This window comes from Mus musculus, chromosome 11, assembly GCF_000001635.26.
Source record: "Mus musculus strain C57BL/6J chromosome 11, GRCm38.p6 C57BL/6J".
NCBI lineage: Eukaryota > Metazoa > Chordata > Mammalia > Rodentia > Muridae > Mus > Mus musculus.
This window is the reverse complement of record NC_000077.6, coordinates 112409708-112415167: the sequence shown is the minus strand read 5'-3', so window position 1 is coordinate 112415167 and position 5460 is coordinate 112409708. Positions and strand designations below refer to the sequence as shown.

Below are 5460 nucleotides of genomic sequence, written 5' to 3'. Positions count from 1 at the left end.
TCTTCCCACATTTATTTAAAATAATCACTGCAGTCTCCCACAGACATTCCCACAGCCAACTTGAGCTAGCCAATGTCTCATTGACACGCTCTTCCCAGATAATTCAAGACTGTGTCAAGATGGAAATTAAAACTAGACTCCGTAGTAAGTAAAGTACTCCCCTTGCAAGGAAGAAGGTATGCGTCCAATGCTTTGGCACTCATGTAAAAGAAGCCAGAGGTGGTGACACATACTCATAATCCTAACCCTGGGGAACTGGAGACAATAAGTTAGCCAGCACAGCCTATTTTTCAAACCACAGACCAGCATAGGACCTTGTCTTAACCAAACCAAACACATGCCAAAACAGGGACCAGAGAGAGGGCTCAGTATTAAGAGCATTTTTTGTGTTTATTGAGGACCAGAGTTTGCATTTGAGCACCAATGTCAAACAGCACACAACCAGCTCTAACTCTAGCTCCAGGAAATCTGACACTCTCTTCTGCCTTCCGTGGACAGTTGTACTCATGGGTGTGTACCTGCACACAAACAGGAATATATCACATAATCAAAACTAAAACAAAAAACAAAAAAATCAAGGAAACAAAAACAATAATAAAAGCAAACCAAGTTGATATTGTCCTTTGTCCCACACAGCCATTCATACAACATGTGAATGCATCTGTGTACACATGTGAGGCTGCACAGGAGTACACGTTTACACACACACACACACACACACACACACACACACACACACACACGATATTTCAGATCTAATTATCAACATGCTCCAATTCATAGCATTCCCCCCCATTTATGTTGCCTGTCATGCAAAAGCTTCCTGAGTCTTGACATGTGTCATTTCTAGAGAAAGCTGTCACAGGAAGTAAGCAGCCTGGCTAGTGTCTTCTCTGATGCTATAAGCTCAGCTGTGGCTACTGTGGGCAAACAGCAGGAATCCTGGGTTCCTCTGGGTGTTTTCTCTTCTGTCTGTGTTTTGACTGTCATCTTTTCAGCACATAACAAAAGGAATGGGCTTTCCTGTGGCTTGATGGACTCAGGACAGTTGAAAAGTAAATCATTAGAGGGTTTTGTGGTGAGACTGAAGATTGTTGATACACTGAACACCACATGGTATCAAGCAAAGACTTAGTAAACGGAGCCTGTCCCCCCACTGACCTCAACAACGGACTACCAGATGTGCCCACCGCAGGCTCTGTGGATGGAACTGTCTCAGCTTCCAGGGGATCAACCTTGGGACTGGATGATCCATATGCACATACTGAACACAGACACACACACACACACACACACACACACACACAAATTCATGTTCTTCTACTTGGCATAGTGGGATTCTGATAGAATCTACTTGCTTTGCCTGCAATGATGGGGAGTAACCGGGCACCTGTATCCTGTTTAAGGGTACACACAAGATTTGAAAAGACAGGATTTTTCTTCAAACTGGGGGAAGAGCAATTGGTGCATTAAATCATCAGAAAATAACAAGGTTCTTTTATTGCGATTTACAGGCTAGTGGAACATCATGGTCTGAGGAAGAGCTGAGACTGAACCCTTAACTGTATAGACATAAAGTAGTAGAGGTCATAAGGGAGTTTTCACACCTAAATGGGGGCAGCTATTTGTAAAAAAAAAAAAAAAGCACAGACTAGAAACAATCTTTGTGCTCCATTTCTGTCATAATGGGCCGCGTCCCTTTTTCAATGTTTTCTGCTTGTGGTGTGGACTAAAGGAAAGGATGAAGAACAGCACACAGAGAATAACATGGAGACCCCATTCTTGCAAAGTCTGTCCGTCAAATATAGTAAACGTCTTCAGACTCTGATCATTGCCTAAAAGCAGCCTTAAATATTACAAACGGAGATCTTAAGAGTTCTCGATGACTCCAAGGTCATGCCAAAAGGCTGCAGATAAACCTTGAAAATAACCATTTTCATAATGAACATTTCCAAATGTTAGGAAGCAGATATGGGCTGACTAGCATGTCTGAAAACACAAGTGACATTTAAATATACCTTTCCTTAAAAACGAAAAAAATTCTGAATATCAGGGGTCACATTGTTGTGGCCTCTGGCCTACCCTGCCAAGGCTTTGTTTGTACCTGAGATGAATAATAAAAGCCCTAAGCTGATTAATGGACACTATATTCTTCCTTTTTCTTTTTCCTTATTTAAATTGTAAATAGTCTTATGAGGAACTGGAGAAAGAAAGAACAGTCCAAAACAAATAATTACCTTTTCTCTTCATTTACAACATGAATCAGAGAACACTTCGGTTTTTTTTCCTTTCCTTGCTTAAAAAAAAATCCCTCTTTATTCTCCAGAAAATTTTAATGGCAAAAAATAATTCCCCCAGTCCCAATACCATCGTTAATAAGGATAGAAAGCTTTGGGTCTCTGGCCTCCCTTTCCTGATGGCTTCTTTTAGTTCAGGAATGAGGAATGTTAACTGCATTGTGCTGTAATGAGCCATGCCCAAACTACTGTTTTTTGGTCCACTGTTTATTTGATGTCTTTATTGTAATGAAACTCAGATGGTCGGTGTTTACACTAGCTCTGTGTTGGGAGACCACGCTGGGAACCATTCTAATTAGCTGCAAGTGGAGCTCAGAATTAGAATGGAGGAAAGAACAAATTTTTAGTAACGACTTTAAATTGAAGCCCTCATTTATTTTCATTATGGCCAGACCAGAAGCAAGCTAATGTTTCCCAGCTCTTTCTATGCAGGATCTGTGCCTCAGCTCAGTGGAGAAGGACTTGCCTGTTTCACAAGCCCTTCACCATCCATGGTTCCTGGAAAGCCCTGGAATATAAGGTAAGGTTAGAGAGAGACACCAGAGCTGGGATTATCAGAGCAAAAGAGGGGCAGCTCAGTTTAACTCCGCACTCTCTTTGGCATGGATAACCATGCTTTTTGAGCTCTGTGGTCTAATGACATCCTTTTCTTTCTTGGTATAGTCTCAGAAATGAAATTGTTTGATGTTCCTAATACCATCAGTGAATGGTGCTTGAATCCTCTGCACATAACCCAGACCAGAGCTTTAATGAGCCAGTGTTTGCATATCTTCTGGGTCTGTGAGCTTCTGACTTTGGAAGTAGCTCATTGATGAGAGATTTCGAATCCTCTAGTGATCCTTGATATTTTGGTATCTCTAACATTTTCTCTGCACCACAGAGCATTACTTTAATTGTTACAGCCTGTGGCCAGATACCTTTCAAGGCTTTAGGATGTGATAGTGGTATGTGAATTGGCAAAACAAGATTCTCAAAGCTGCAATAGTCTCATCGGGTTAAACAGCAGTATTTCTCTGTGCACGCACACACACACACACACACACACACACACACACACATATTTTGAGGTACTTAGCCTCACATCAGTCTACTTTTGCTGAGACTTTAATCCTGATTTTAAACATATGGTTTAAAGTAGTATATAAAAACTAATATCTACAGAATATAATGCCTCATTTATAATCTGTATCAGAAGGCTCATTTCTGTTCTGTGGTGATGGTAATAATTTGCCAATAATATATGTGATAGAATAAATACACATGGGCTATATAAAGAAATCTTTTTAAACACTTATAAAAGGGCAAATAATCCAATTAAAAATGGGAGAGCTGCCTGAATATTTCTGCAAAGAAAATACATGGATGTTGAACCAGCATTAAAAAAAAGAGCTCCCTTCTGTCATTCATCAAGCTAACAAAAACCCAAAGCACAGTGAGATGTTCAGAGGTTCGCTGTAATCAAGTGTGGGTTCTAACATGTATGGGTGAGACTGTAGAGGATTTAAATCCCATGTTAGGTTGGGGGAATGTGTAATGGTACACCCATATCAGAAGGGAAACTGGCCTGTTTTTAATTCTACCTCTTTCTGAAAGAGACAGACAAACACAAGTCCACATAGAGAGTTTATACATGGATGCACAGCAACATCAAACCTGAGTTGTTGATCAGCTGATGAAAAGGTAAGCAAAGGGTGATACATTTATACGTTAGAATATCAAACAGCTGCAGAGACAATAAGTATCAGTTAGCATAGCTGAATTTTAAAAATACTATGTTAAATAAAAGATATCAGTCATAACATATGTGATTTAATTTCATTTCACAAACTGTCCAAAAATAATCAAGTTGATAGAGACAGAAAGAACTTGGGTTGCTTATGGCTAGAGGTAGAGTTGGTGGCGTTTGGGATGGCAGCTGAAATTCTTCGGGCTTTTTTGTTGGAGTTATGGAATATGATAGAAAGTAGATTGTAGTGATTGTTGCTAACAGAATCCCCTTAATAGTCTAAACTCATGGAATTATGCAATTCAAATTAGTGACTTGTACTATGTAGTACATCTCAAGAAAATTATAAAAATAACATAAGCTTACTTGCTTTAAAAGAAAAACTATTTCTTTATTCTATAACAAAGAAGGGCTTGTTTCTGACTAGATTCAGTTATATGAACATATATGGATGCATTTAGAAAACATAAAATTATAAAATAGTGGATTTTCTTATGGGTTTTTCAAGCATTCTCAGTGTTATGCTTTGGCCACAGTGGAGGGACAAGCTTTGTCCTTGGTCTCTAGTTTCCATAGCATGGAAATCCCATGCAGATTGTTGGAGGAGAAGTCTTATCCAGCCATAAACTCTATGAGCTACAATAAAGATTAGCATGGCAAGATATACCCATGGATAAAAGAGTGGCATCAGAGTTATCAGGGTAATCAAACATTCTGATTGGATTTAAGACCCGTCCATAACAGGAAGCACATCCTGTTCTCTAAAGCCAGGAGTCACCATTGAGAAATTTAAAGGCCCCAAATGAATCTACTACTATGACTCTACTAAATGAACAGAGTAGCAAACTGTCCCTTACATTCATCTCTCTCTACTGACAAATCAGTGTGGCTCTCAGGCCTCATCAGAGACGTTTCTCTGTGATCTGGGTTGGTGGTTAATGTAGAAATCTACAACTGGTCAGAGTGCAAAGAGTAAGTGTCACTAGCATGTTTAGCCACAGAGGAGCCATTTAGGTCACATGCCTTCTTCTCGAGGCACAGGGAACATTTTGGAAGAGGGGTGAACAATCGTTAGAACCAGATGATGAGGGAAAGTGGGCTATAACGTTGTCTTCTGGACATGCACCTGCACACAAGGACTCACAGAGGCCGCGGTCGCCAGCATGAAGCCTGCACAAGATCAAGCCAGACAATATTCAATGCATTTGAAATGATACATTATACAAACCAATATGTGCCCAGTGAGACTATGAGTTCCATGAGCGTCATCCAGGCCTTGACTGGATGATTGACTGATGGAAGGGGATGTCTTGGGGTAAAGTTAACCTCCTTCATCCAGGTAAATAAATAAGGCAAGATGAGGGTAAGTAATAGGTACTTTTCTTTTTACAGCTCTCCCAGGGAGAGAACAAACAGAAGGTAAAGATATGTATTTAG

General features: G+C 40.0%; 1 annotated feature.

Annotated features, from left to right (window-relative positions):
• Positions 1501-3303: an enhancer, noted in NCBI's record as "VISTA enhancer mm634". NCBI's record gives its function as "enhancer in: limb[9/10] | branchial arch[5/10]" and the evidence as "EXISTENCE:transgenic organism evidence [ECO:0001131][PMID:17130149]".